Below are 14,541 nucleotides of genomic sequence, written 5' to 3'. Positions count from 1 at the left end.
GATGGCTTTCACTGGTCGTGGACAGCGTGTCCCCCAAACCCTGCTCCCCTCTGGGCTGAGAGCCCCCCAGTCCCAGTGCGCGTCCCCGAGAAGCAGCTTATGGAAAGGGGGCAGCTCGGGTCCATGACTTCTGCCCCATTCTCGTGGCACCCCCCGAGTCCCAAGCACTGCATCTGGCTGTGGGGGAGAGGACCAGCCTCACCCACAAATCTGTACAGCTCAGGCGCAGGTTCTAGGGCCCGGCACAGAGAAGCGGCACCTACAAGCTCCCCTACACTGGGGAGTCTCTCCAGATGGGGGCCCCTCTGTGTCCTGGGCACAAGCGGCAACATGGGCCCCCCTTGGATCCCTCAATCACAGCCGAGGTCACTCTCCCTTCATTCTCAGTTCCTCCTGCGGGTGACTCTCCTAAATGCCTCGCTGGTTCCCTCGGGCCAGCTTCTGGGCCACACATTCTGTAGGACGGGACAGAGGCTTCCTCCAACAAGTGGGGGGGGTCCTGCCCTGCCAGAGCAGGAGACCGACCTCTGACCTGGCTCTTGTTAACATTACCAATGGCCTCATCACGTTCCAAATAACCAAGGTATGGGAACGAGATGGTTCTTTTCCCTAAAAGCCATGAAAAACAGCCACAGTGGAGTGTGGGGGAGATAGGTGTGAGGTGGGGGGGATTGATTAGGAAGGGCTGGCAGGTGGGCGTCGAGGGAGCCTCCAAGTACAAACAGCCAGGAGAAGATCAATACAAAAGGACCTGCAGCATGGGTAGAAGAAACAGGGAGTGGTCTCACCCACTGAAGACACAAACCACTCCTTCTGGGAGCCGCATGTGCTCCTCTTTCACCACAGCATCAGACATGGCGAGGCTCGCCAAATCCGTGGCAACAGTGAAGCCAGGAGGAGCATCCCCACAGCCGGCAGGGAAGAGGTGTCTGGAGGGTGAGGGGTCACCTGTGGGAAACGTCCTCTGGGAAACTGCCCTCAAACTCTCTTCTCTTCTTCCAACCCACCAGAAACATTTCCCAAGTAGTTTCAATAATCAAGAGAGTAACAGCCAGGCCTTCCAAATACCAATCCCCAATTCTTCTTACATCAGTTTCAAACATTTAAGGACCTTGTTTCCTAGAAATCACACACACACACACACACACACACACACACACACACACACACACACACACATACAATCACTCACACTCTCACACACACACACACACTCACACACACTCACACACACACACACTCACACACACACACACACACACTCACACACACACAGTGTCAGAGATACCACTGACCCACACTTGAGTTTGTAAGACTCAAAGTTCTAGCTAAATGTTCCCGTCAAACCTTTTGGCTATTTCCAAATTCTCTCGGAAGTTTGCCCTTTTTGGGAGCCAGGGAAGGCTGAACTGGCAGGTCCCCCTTAGGAAGGAGGCCCTCCCTCAGGAACGTTCACTGATAGGGCTCCCAGCAGTTCCCTTCTCTTTCCATCCACCCGCCCCTGCAGCAGGGAGGGATGGGCAGAGGGGGAGAAAGGAGGAGACTCTTTTCCTCTCTGTGCTCTCCCCTATGCCTTGGGAGTGAAGGTTGAGGATCCCACAATTACCAACCAGGTGACCTGAAATTCAAATTTCCTCCTTCATCTCCACACTGGCAATAGATGTGAGCTACCTCTAAAGTCCACTCAAGTCCTAGCCAGCAGGAAGCAGTTACAGGCCGTCAAATGGGTGAGGTTCATATAGCATTTGCCCCGCCAAGTCCTTTTACAGACATGGGACCCTGCCAACAACCCTGGAAGGTGAGTGCAATGAAATCCCCCACAGAACACACTGGCTACAGTTCTTGTGGGCACCCTGGGCTGGGGTTCTAGCTGCTCCCAAGCCTGTGAACAGAGGACAAAAGGCTTGACTGCCTCTTAATACATTTCTGCCACTTAAAGCGGGCTCACCAAGGGCAGAGGCTGCCGCTCCTCCCCCTCCCCCTGACGCTCTGGCCACTGCCCCTGCCTCCTGGACTCTCCTCGGGGAGCACCTAGATGGAACCTGCAGAGGGCTGGGGTGAGGGGGGCCAGGATCCCCTTCTGGTGGTACTCCCAATGTCAGGGCTCAGACGATGCTGGCCTTGGGGCCTGACCCTCCCCCATCCCATCTGCAGCTGCTGGGGTTGGGAGATGCTGGGGCAGGGTTTCCAGGGCCCCCTTGCAGTTGCTGCCTCCCCTTTTCTGCCAGATGAGGCAGAATTCAAGTTTTTCTACAATTCTCCAGCTTTCTCTTTTCTTTCTCTGATCTGAGATGACCAGGACATAGAGGGGCCTTGACTATGACGATCTTAATCTGTCAACGGCTTTTAAACCTTTTCCAACTTTTATAAGATTTCATCCTTATTTTAGCTTAATAGAAATTCTACAGGCTGGTTTCTCAGAAACTACCAAAATGTTTCAGGACGGGAATTACCCCATGGTCTCAGGAGCTCTTACCTGCAAGCTTAACATCCCTCATTGCCAGTCTCCTTAATGACCCATAGCAAAATCTCCAGAATCTGCTTAGGTGGTTTTTTGTTTGTTTGTTTGTTTTTTAGCAGTTCCACAACTTTAGTTATCTAGCTTTTCATCTGTAGCCCCAACTTCATCAGTGCTGGGATCACAGAAGGTTTTGGAGTTTTGTTTTGTTTGTTAATCTAATATGGGAGATTGTGATGCAATTAGATCTTTCCCAATGTTCTTTCTAACTAAACCCTGGGGACAAAATGGATTTAAAAGCAACTTCTTAGCAACATGTAAAAAAATGTAGAAATTTATTCCAAAACTGGTTAAATGGTTAAATAAACAAAGACTGGGTCCTACCAAATGCATCCTATCATATAAATATTGCCTTAATACCTAACATGGGCAGAGTCCATACAGAAACAAAAGTAGAGACCAAATTCTATAATGAATATTGGTGCAAAAATTTTAAACCACCAAAATACAAAACCTATTCCTATGCAAAACCCAAGAAACACTGGCATAAATGGGGCAATCCTAAAACCAGGAAGTAGAATTTGTCTAAAATAAAGAACTAGTGTTATTCCTAATACAGACAAGACAGAAGAGTTTGCAATAAAAACAGAAGTAAAGAGAGGATATGAAAAGGATAATCTCTGAACCAGTTAATAGTGGTAACATGGATTTACTTTAATATCACATTTGAAGTTTCCTTTCCTTTTGAAGACCTAAGCTAGCATAAATATCCTTGAAGCCTTATTTTCCAATTAGATTTACTGAATGAATCTTTTAATAAGATTTAATAGTAGATAAGGTGGAATGAGCCTAAATATATCTTGAAAGAAATAAAATAAAATAACCATCATTTAGTAAGTTACTCCTTTTTCAGTGAGCTAGACCGATGCAGAGCAAAAATCCTTAAAGAAACACTGAAGGAGACCTTTCAAAAAAGTTCTCAGAAAGGTAAAGTTCTAAGCCAAGGAAGTATTGAATTGAACAATTATCTCACCCTAAAATCTCCTCATTCCACCCCTGACCTGCCCAGCAGCTGACTACTGTCAGTCTCCCTAGACCTCTATAAAACTGAGGAATCTGCATCAGGAAGAGTTCCTTTTTTCTGTTATAAAATGAGCTCTGTGACCTTCCAATTTATCATACACCACTGAGGTTTTGGCTGACCTTATTTAATGGTAATTTGATCTTGGTATTTAAATAATTTTTGACAAGAATCAAATATTTTCTTTTGGAGACATAAAAGATATTCACGCTCATCACTACTATTCCATACTGTACCAGAAGTGCTTGCCATAGCCGTCACTCAAAAGCAAAGAAATAGAAATTATAAACAGCAAAGAGGCAAACAATAAATAAAACAATGTTTTTTACAGATGATATGATTTTTTACTTAGAGAACTCGACAGAATCAATTAAAACTTAAATGAAAATTTTACTAACATCAGCAAGACAGGAGAGAGTAAATAAACTCAAACAAGTTATCAGTATCATATAAATTATCAATAAAATCCAGGAGAAAGATAAATTCCTTTGAAATTACATATAGAATGAAATAACTAGAAGTCAACCTGCCAAAACACAGGTAGCAACTTGGTGAACACAGGTCACTCTTTACATAATTAAAAGCAGCTCTAGTTAAGTGGAGAAATATGAATTATTCATTACCAGTTCAAAAATGATAATGCTGCCTATATTAATTTACTAATACAATGCAATACGAATCAAAATAACAGAGAATTTCTTGAGAACATTAAAAAAGGATAACAAAATTCGTCTGGACAAACAAAAATTAAGGCTATCAAGGAAATGAATGGGAAAATAGGGAAGGAAAGGACCTAGCAGTACCAGATCATAAAACTACACTAACAAGCCCGTATGATTAAAAATGTATTATTGAGTAAGAAACAAAGACTGACCATAGGAACAGATTGGGTATACAGCATACAGGAGCAAAGGACCACATCATCCATTTCTTTGACAAAGCTAATAATCCCAGCTGTGGGAAAAATCACAATTCAATAAAAGCCCCTGGGAAAATTGGCAAACAATGTAACGGAATCTGAGGTTGGAAAAAGGTTTCACAGGAAACACAAGAGTGAAGCTGAAAATGGGTATATTCCTTGGATGTATGGGCTAACATCATAAACAGAGAAGCACAGAAGGAGATGGGAAAGAAATCACGACCAAGCAAACGACAGACAGGTTCAAAAGAAGCTAAATGGACACTCTGGCTGACATAAAATTAAAAAGCTTTTCCACAAACAAAATCAATGCAGCTGAGACTAAAAGGGAAGTGAGAAGTTGAGGAGAGAAAGCAGCATAGTCCTTAACTTTTTTCAGTGAACCATTGAGCAGATATTTTACATAATGTGAATTTACCCACAGATGTGTAAAAAGCCAGAAGGGAGGCAGGAAGGAGACTGTGCCCCTGTGGAGCCAGCACATGGGCCAATGACACATAAAGTCTGGATGTACAGAATCAAGAGCAGGAGGAACCCTTTCTTGCAGGGGCCAGCCCCAGGACAGCCTGGCTGGAACTGAAAGGAAGAACATGCCACGAGGCACGGACATGGAAACCTGTGGCATGGGACAGACGTGGTGCTCCAATGATGGACAAAACATCCAAATGCAGGGGCCAGACTATCAGCCAGGAGGATGCATTGAACGCAAGTTGTCCTGCATCAGTACTGGAGGTCTTAAGGCAAGCCCGGATCCATCAGTGGTGGTGGCCGTCTCTCTGCAGATCTATTCTTCTGCCTTCTGCTAGAGAGGGTTTTTAAAGGTTTGCGGGGGGCCACAGAGTACCGAACTGAAGGAGAGGAGCAGACTGAGATCCCAGTATGGTACAGAGGTGGTTTGGGAGAATTCCTTGCATACAATCCAATTTGCATAATGTGAGTTAAAATGAAGCAACATCTGTCTGTAGTCCATTCTGCTCCTATTGAGTTTTCTATAGAGCTCTTTTAAATGTATGATTTCTAAGTCATCTAAGTTTTATTATTCTCCTTGACTTCTTTTTTATGTATTTCATGGTTGTATTAGGCTAGGTCACACAGGAAAAGTTGAGGTGCCCTGCCATTATAGTTTCATTATCTATTTCTTCCTGTAATGCGTATAACTTTTTCTTTAAAATTTTGAATCCTATGCCCTTGTGCACATATCTCTTTTCTGACACCATTGACTGAGGTTCCCCTAAACAAGAATTAGCCGGCATGCCAATTTACCCTTTCAGTGAGGCCGAATTTTACTCTGCATTTTTTCTGACATCATCATTGCTTCCCTTATGTTTTATCCTTCATATGAGATATAACAGTTTCTGCTTCAGCCCTCTAATTTCACTCTGGTTCTCTCTTTCTTTCCAATGTTTCTTTTCAAAATACAAAAAAGAAGAAACAAACATAGTCTGGAAATTCTGGTTTCTAATTCCTTTTACTGCCCACTTGCATTTAGCAGTGAGTTCATCCCATTAACACAGTCATGATGTATTTGCTTCTGTTTTTCCTTCTCTCTTTTTATCCCTTTTCCCCACTAGTTTCTATTTTATACATGACCACACCATATTTTATCTGCCCAAAGTTTGTCACCACTTTTTCCTTCTCCTCTCCCATTTGTCTACTTACCTTTAGGATAAAATAGATTTTTTTGACCCATGGAAGAAGTACATATAAATACAGATATAGATACTTCCCCACTTTGAACCAATTTAGATGGGAGGGAGGTTCAAGGATTAGTCACTCCCCTCATCATCATTTTCAACTCCAAGGCAAAAGCTCTTCCCTGAATGCTTATTTTATGAGATCATTTCCTCCATTATTTCTCTCCCTTCTACCATCTGCCAGGGCATCCTTATTTCTCAACTATCTATTTTGCATCATCCCCATCCAGACCCTTCACTTCCAAAACCTCTTTCTAGTTTGAATGCTTCTACCTGCCTAGTAAAGATAAACCTCATAGGAGACAGGGTTATCGTCTTCCCTTCTAGAAGAGGACACAGGGTATCAGTAACGAGTCACTTGAGGGGTCTCTATCATATTTACCTTTGAATGTTGCTTTTGAGTCTTCAATGTGAGACTCACATTTTCTCCTCAGCTCTTGTCTTTTCATCAGGAATGCTTCAGCGGCCTCTATTGCATTCAATGTCCAATTTTTCTCTTGCTGTGCTTCCCCAGAGAGGAAGCCCGTAGTGAGTGGAGTGTTCCCAGAACGAGTGTCTTCTGCCACAAAGATGTTGTCCGCTGAGTGATGTCCGTCTAGATGTGTTTCCATAGAGAGCAATCCCGAAGTAAGCGGTGTAAGACAGAAACTGGAAAGCCTCTGGGCAAAGGAACCGACCTTTATCAAGGGAAACAAGGTGAGGTCTCAGACCGTGCTGGACGGACCATAGAGCCCACCTTTGTTTCTCTCAAAGGTTGGTTTCTTTGTCCAGAAGTCCTTCCCAGTCTCTCTCTTACACCAGAATGTTGCCAGAGAGAGTGTCTTCTACCTCCATTGTCTTTGCCTCTGAGTTCTGAGAGTAGAGTAGGTGCGTATCTCCAAGAGGGTTGTAATTGAACGATTCTAATAGTATTTATCTTCACCCATCAGCATTTCATCTACAGAGTATTCTGACATTAAATCCACAGTGTCTTTTCCTCAGAATCTTCAGAGATTAGATGTGCTTCCCCTGAGAGGGTAGTAATTATAATGTTTTCAGAAAGACTGTCTCCATCCACAAGTGTTTTTTGTGTTCTCAGTATTAGATGTGATAACATTGAAAGTAAATCTGTAATAACCAGACTGTTCCAGAAAGACTAAGCCCTACCACAAGTCTTTTCCTCTCTGCAGTATAAAGTTGTGTTGATTTTTTTCATTCCTAAAACACAAAAGACCACTCGTCACATGGCATGACTCTCAGGAAGCAGAAGGAGAGGGAGGGAAACATGGCATACTGTGGTGTAAGAAACAGGAAACCGCATGGCATATTTTTACATGAGGGGAAGAATCTAAAGGTATTAATGAAAAAGTGGGGAGGAAGAACAAAAAGGGCTTTTCCTGCAGCCTCATTCCTTCCAGCTCTGCAGCTTCAGCATCCGGGCTTGGCTTGAGACCTCCAGCACTACAAGGGGAGCCTTTGGCTGGCTCTGCCACTCAGCCTCACGTCTGGCACCTGCTTGTGTGCCTCCTGTCCATCCATGCTCAGGTGCCATGTGTCTTTCCTCAGTCCACATGTTGCTTGTCCTCTCCTTTGTGGGGCGGTGGCTGGCTCCTCCTGCCTGCTCCCGTCCTTCTCTTGCTCCTCAGTACCCGGGTCCGTGTGTCCTTGGATCGTCTCCCGGCCCCCTCCCTTCCCAGACGCACGACTCCCTTCCTGTCTCCCTTTCTCCCTTGAAGCCGAGTCCGGGGGTAAATTCACTTTACTCTAAAATTGCTCCACTAAAGGTTTGCCCAACAGTCCACTTACAGAAAGAGGGAACTGGGTAGAGTTGGTATAAAAAATCGATGCCTCAGTGCAAAGCAGTTTGGCAGAATTTTGATAGAAGACCAATACCTCATAGCACATAGTAAATTAAACTGTAACAGAATACATGGTTTAGCTATGATAAATGAAAGGATAAACTGGGCCTATGAAATGATGAATCACTGTAATCACTAATAAGTACCTTAGCTGAAACCTCCACCTCATTAATGTATTCATTCACTCAGCTATGGATTGACTCCTCCAATGTGGCCGGCACATACAAAGCCAGACGGGCTAAGTGACGAGCCACAAGCCCACGGACAGCATGGTCGTAGGCTCTGGAGATGCAAACACTGTTACAGACACAGTCCCTAACAAGACAAGCTTGGGTTCTGCTAAGACAGAAAATGTGTAAATGTACATGAGAAGAAACACAAATGCAAAATGCACAAGGCAGTCTGGGAGCAAGGCTTACAGCAGCTTTTCAATCAAGAAAGGCTTCATGACATGGTTGGGGCTTGAACTGTGTCTTAATTGCTAAGGATAGAGGGCCAGGTTCAAAGTCAGGAAGGCTCAAATCTTGCTTTAGACCCACGTCAGCGGCATGACCACGGTCACCCCGTCTGACCTCTTAGCGCCTCAGACTACTCTAAGAGCAGGGACGCATTCACTTGGGGAGTCACTCTTACTGAAGGGGCAGACAGAGCAAAGAATGCTTGCCTTGGACGCTCTGCCTTGTCCTTGCCCAAGGCCACATGCTCACCAAGGGCCTGAGGCTGCCTGTGAACAGAGGTCTTCCTGACTCCCCGCCCAGTGCTCTAACCCCTGAACCCCCCTCTGGAAGCCCCAGAAAACTGCTGGGAAGCCATGGTTGAGGAGGATGCCATGCAGCCGGGGAAGGAGAAAGAAAGAGCTCATTGCCAGGGCTCTGAAGTTCTGCAGGGTCTCAGTCCTTTCTGAATTCACCACCTGCCCTGAGGAAAAACGCCAGTTGTTCTGTCTGAGACAGGACCGTCCCTAGTCTTAGTGTGTGGTGGCTGCAAGGGAATGTGAGCAGGCCCTGTAATTCCACAGAGAATGCAAACTACCTTTAATGGAAAGAGGAAGAACAGTTCCAAGGAACCCCGAGTCACACTTGCTCTTGATCCCCAGTCATTCTGGCTTTTAACCTTTTGTGTCCCCCTCCCAGCAAATAGCTTACCTGGCCCGACGCACATGTGGGGATCTGTCCGTCTCCCCTTTAACAGTCTGGGGTGGTCTCGAGTGCAGGTTTTCTTCTACAACACAATTTGCCCCAGTAATCCTGAGAAACTGAGCTATACATTCCATGCTGGTGAGGGCTGCTTCCTTCTGGGGAGTCCAGCGCCTTCCCATGGGGGTGGACTACAATTTGTGCCATTCCTTGGCTGCTCTGTGTCCTTCCAAGATGGTTTCCTCTCAAATATAGACAGAAGAGAGCCAGAAAACCCTCTCAGCATTGAGATTAATGAGCCCAATCTGGCACTAACACGGGGGAGAGTCTTAAAGACTTGATAAGGGTCACACAAATTGTAGGTATGGGAGGCAGGATTTGAACTCAGTTGTTTCTGATTCTCACCAGTGGACACAGAGCAGCAGGTTGGCTTATGAAGCTGTAAGGTATCTTTTCAGGGTCCCAAACACCTATGAGGCTTTAAACTCACCTTCCCTGACCCCAACAAGTCAAATCTCTCTGTCTCTCTGTCTCTCTCTCTCTGTCTCTCTCTCGGTCTCTCTGTCTCTCTCTCTCTCTCTCTGTCTCTCTCTCTCTCTCTCTCTCTCTCTCTCTCTCTCTCTCTCTCTCTCTCTCTGTCTCTCTCTCTCTCTCTCTCTCTCTCTCTCCTTCCCTTCCTCCTCCCCCCCTCTCTGTTTCTGTCTCTTACACACACACACACACACAACACACACACACACACACACACACACACACACACACACACACACACACACTCCTGGCTTACCTTTAACGTTCATTGCAACCAGATTTTACCTCCATTCACAGGTATAAAATTCAATCACTTGACAAATGTTGAGCATCTGTGGTGCTTCATCTTTGATGTTGGGTTTTTATGTCATGGGGGAGCTGGGGAAGGTTCCTCTGAAATGGCTCATGTTCCACATGGAGATTCTTGAATCAGCTGATTAATGGCCACACCTGGGAAGCCTAGAGGCCCAGATACAGCAGGGAAGTTGCCAGTCCTCAGGCTTCCAAGCAACAAGCCAGGGGCCAAGCCCCTTACTCTCTTACTTGGGACAGTGCCCAGTATACCCCAAGAGCAGGGCTCAACTTTCAGTGTTACAACACGGTCTGGAAACCTGCACCAAAATAATTCTGAGTGTAGGGAGCTACTGTGCTGTCAGGGAAGATCAAAACACAACATCAGACGATCATAATGATGCCAGAACATCTACATGTGAAGCCTCAAATTGGTGTGTGGATGAATTGGTCTCAGTCCTTCTGAAAGGGCTCCAAAAGCATTTTTAAAATATGTAACAGGAGTAGAAGGAAAATGGGCAGGAGAAATGAGAGAGATTCACAGAAAAGTTAACATTTTGTTAAAAGAAGCACCAAAAATCGGACAGACATGTACCAAACGTCAATGGAGAAAACAACCTTAAAAAATAGAATTTTCCAGACGGCACAGGAGGAACAAAATCCATTGAAGAAAACAACTCTTGAGGAAGAGTGTGGGAAGTAGGTCAGAACATTCAGAAACAAAAGAAAATTGAACCTGTGAGCTAATGCAGACAAGTGACAAACGCACAAAACTTTCAGCAGAATAAGGGTTTCCTAGGCCAACCAGAGAAGTCCAGAAGAAAGACTCCCCTTTGGAGGAGTATCCCCTTAAAACATCCCCTGGAAGAAGCAGGGAGCCCTGGGTTCCAGGTGGCCTCAGGCCCAATCAAGGGGACTTTTACTTCCTAGGAGCACTTGGGATTGGAGGCCAGGGAGAATGATAAGGAAGTCCTGGAATATCTACTGATAAGGAATGCCAGGCCCAGCTGTGCTGTTAGGAAAGAAGGAAAAAGCCCACACCCAGGGAGGGCAGAAGCAGAGGCACAGGGTAGCTGCTGGCCGTCTTACAGGAGGGTGGAGTTCTTGGGTTTTGAGTTCCAAGTCAGAGAAGAAAACTGAAAGAAGATCCAGAGGCCGAAGCACCATCTCCCTCTCAGATCTAGGGGATGACACTATTAATTTCTTATTTAAAAAAAGAGCAACATGGCAGCCAGGGGACACAGTGGTTAGAGCACCAGCCCTAAAGTCAGGAGGACCTGAGTTCAAATGTGGCCTCAGACACTTAACACAGCCTAGCTCTGTGATCCTGGGTGAGTCACTTAACCCCAATTGCCTCAGGGGGGAAAAATCAGGCAAAGGGGAAAGCATTCAACTACAGAAAGAGGAAACACTGGGATTTATCAATAGAGGGGGGGATACTGAAGGGGAAAAGCTTTTCTTATCCCAAAGAGTTATGGTAAATGGCTACTGTCCAGAAAGAATTTGTAGAAGAACTCAGAGAAGACGTTAAAAATCAAATGAGAGAGGTTGAGGAAAAACTAAAAAAATAACAAGAATCCAACCAAATCCAGAGGCTTATGGAAAGAAAGTAAACCAAATTGAAGAGGAGATCCAGAGTTTTCAAGAAGAAAGTGACTCTTTCACAGTTACAATTTGGCAAAGGGAAGTCAGTAAAGTTATGAGAGACCAAGAAATAATAAAACAAAATATTGTCATGATGTAGGAAATGACGAAGTGATAGATTTTTAAAAATTGTAAAAAGATCTGCACTCATGAGGGATGATGTTATCTAGTTTCAGAGAAACAACAAACAAGCATAGTACAATCTTACATAGATGCATACAAATGTACATGTATATATGAGCATGATTATACATGTCTGGGTACATGGATTTGTATACTTATACAAATGTGTCTATGTATCTATGTACATGTATGCGTGTATTTATGTACAAATATATCAGCAGTAGCCATCTTGGGGGATGCTGTGGGGGAAAAAGGGGAAAAAAATAATAGTGTAAAAAGTGCACAGCAGAGAACAAAAGTGAACCTAAGAAGAAGCAAAGAATAGATGGTCAGTTCTGAATAAATGTGTACTATTAATGACATATGATTTTTTGAACTAGAAATCTATTATTTCATATTTTAAATGCTCTCACATTGTTTTGTGCCTATGACAATGCTTTTCCATCTTTTCTCTTTCTTTTTCTATGTTTAATTTGTTTAAATAAATGAATAAATATGTAAAAAAAGAAAAAAATGGAGTAGTGTTTTAGGGGAATGATTTAGGTATAGAAGACAGAGTATTAAATGTCCATAATACTCTACTGTTTGAGAAATACAGAAATGACACCTTTTTGGGAAATAAGTTGCTATATACAAAACCAGTATAGCAGAAACCAGGTACAGTTCAATCCCTTACATCATGTGCCACTTGTTTGTCCAAAGGAATAGAAATTTGGTCCCATCGACCTCACAGCATGTCTTTGAGTCTGGAGGCTAGATATTTTGCTCTCCTGGCCACTTATTTATTTTATATTTTCAAAACAAACTGCGATATTGAACTCTTCTGTTCCCTCTAGTTCATTGATGATTTCTTGACACAGAGCTTAGAAAAACGAGACTTTGATAAAGCCCATTGGAATTCAGCAGGAGCTACTTGACAAATCCTTGAACCCAAGTCACTCTGGCTTTCACTGAGTGTCCAATAGTAGATGCTAGCTTAAGCCTCACTTGGTCATTGTGTGGGTTTTGATGGCTCAGACAGAGTGTAAACCACAGATGTTTCTTCTGACCAAAACACTGAGGTTCTTCCCTCCCCACATCATTATTTTTACTATTATTATCATTGAGTAGGCAAAGTAGAGCATCTTTTGCCTCGTTTCTTACATAGCTTTAAATCACTAAATTACTGTTGCCTCGTCCCAAGTGAGACATGGGAAAGGCCCTAGCTTAAACAGCCTAAGGTCTCGCCCTGCCTACGGGGCCATGGCCAGTCTGCCTGACCTAGGTCTTGCCTCTGCACTCAGCTGACTCTGGAGTGAGGCTGGGGATCTTGCCCAGCTCTGCCTCCCCTAAATGCAATTCACTTGCAAGTCATGAGCTTCTAGATGCCATTGGTCCTCTTCCAGAAAGAAGCATGAAAACACAATGTAAACAACAAGGTAAGACCAAAATGGGTACGTGATTTAGACATAAAGGCAGATACCGTAAGCAAATGAGGAGAGCATCCATTCTGGGATGTAATTTTGGAATCATGCAAAGGAAGTAACAAAAATATTCAAAGCCGTTAAAACAAATAATCCGTTACATAACGAGAAGGGACCAATAAAACAGTCCCCATATACTGCAAAAAACTTATAACAGCACTTTTGGTGACATCTGTGACCTGGAACAAAGTAGACTCTCTCAAGTGGGCATGGCCAGAGGAGGCATGGAAACGAATGTTGTGGGACATTACTATATTGTTATAAGGAATGGAGTGTGTTGAATACAGAGAAGCAGAGAAACATCTGTGTGAAATGATGCAAAGTGACCTAGGCAAAACTAAGAAAACAAAAATTAAAAAAAATAAATACACACACATACCTGTAATCAAAATAAATTTAAATGGAAAGAATGACAAAGCAAAACTGGCAATGACCTGTAAGGAAATGCAAAAGACTGAAAAGGATACATGAGAAGACACCATCACCTGTCCTCTTTCTGGAGGTGAGAGAGCCACAGGTGTTGCACACGTGCATACCTTTTCCCAAATGTGTGAAACAGCTGAGCTCACTTTTCTTCTCCTCCCTAAAACAAAAAATGGGATTTGTTGCCTGGCATGGCCCTCATGGGGAGAGGGCAGAATCCATGGGATACCCTGGTGATGAGGGAAACACTAAACATCAATAAGTATTTTTGTGAAAGAGCTCAGTATCTGCAGGACATAATGAATGGAGGGAAGGAGGAAAGGAAGGGTTTAGGATTAGTGCTTATCAGGGACAGATCTCAAACTTTACTAAAAATCAGAGACTTTGAATCCAAATGTTTGGTCTTGTCTGCTTTTCCTTGATGCAATTGTCGGTTGCTTGGCAAAGCTATTGGAAGGGTTTGCCATTTCCTTCTGCAGTTCATTTGCCAAAGGAGCAAGTGAGGTAAACAGGGTCAAGTGACTTGCTGAGGGTACCACAGTTAGCAAGTAGCTAAGACCAGATTTCACCTCAGGAAGAGGACTCCCTCTGACCTCATGCCCTGTAGAATTCCTAGGCACCCAGGAAATAATAGGAATTTCTTGAAGACGGCCACACTGCTCTTTGGGTAAGATCATGTGTGCGACCTACATCAGTAAATAAAATAAAATAACAGTGTATAAGAAATGCAAAGCGAACAGGAGGTGGGACCGAGGAGGACACACTATTGCATTTTTAATAACGGGATAAGGAAAAAGCAGTTTGCCAGAAATGTGATACCTCCTGAACACCTCACGCCAACTGCCACCTTAAATTACAAACGGGTATATGAATCCTATGTAAAAGGGGAATCTACGGCAAATTAGAGGAGCAAAGAGGAAGTTCCTGTTCACTTCTATGG

The 14,541-nt window shown here is 44.0% G+C and overlaps 1 protein-coding gene and 1 long non-coding RNA gene across 7 annotated transcripts in view; one reads left to right on the top strand and one right to left on the bottom strand.

The window, feature by feature from the left end:
• The window catches only part of LOC141549155 (transcriptional regulator ATRX-like), a 796,624-nt gene that overhangs the window by 677,638 nt on the left and 104,445 nt on the right, over positions 1 to 14,541 (top strand). The gene's annotated exons all lie outside the window — the stretch shown is intronic.
• Positions 1 to 14,541, bottom strand: part of LOC141548939 (uncharacterized) — a 34,272-nt gene that overhangs the window by 18,173 nt on the left and 1,558 nt on the right. Inside the window, exons 3-4 of one of the 4 annotated variants that reach the window (XR_012484159.1) lie at positions 13,646 to 13,761; positions 6,535 to 12,565 (exon numbers count right to left, since the gene is read on the bottom strand). This is a non-coding gene — a long non-coding RNA (uncharacterized LOC141548939). Of the gene's footprint in view, positions 1 to 6,534; positions 13,762 to 14,170; positions 14,288 to 14,541 lie in introns of all 4 variants that reach the window. The other 3 variants (XR_012484157.1, XR_012484158.1, XR_012484156.1) reach the window with 3 other exon arrangements.

Source organism: Sminthopsis crassicaudata, chromosome X (genome assembly GCF_048593235.1).
Source record: "Sminthopsis crassicaudata isolate SCR6 chromosome X, ASM4859323v1, whole genome shotgun sequence".
Classification (NCBI taxonomy): Eukaryota; Metazoa; Chordata; class Mammalia; order Dasyuromorphia; family Dasyuridae; genus Sminthopsis; species Sminthopsis crassicaudata.
The sequence above is the reverse complement of the archived record's forward strand: the minus strand, read 5'-3'. Positions and strand labels throughout refer to the sequence as shown.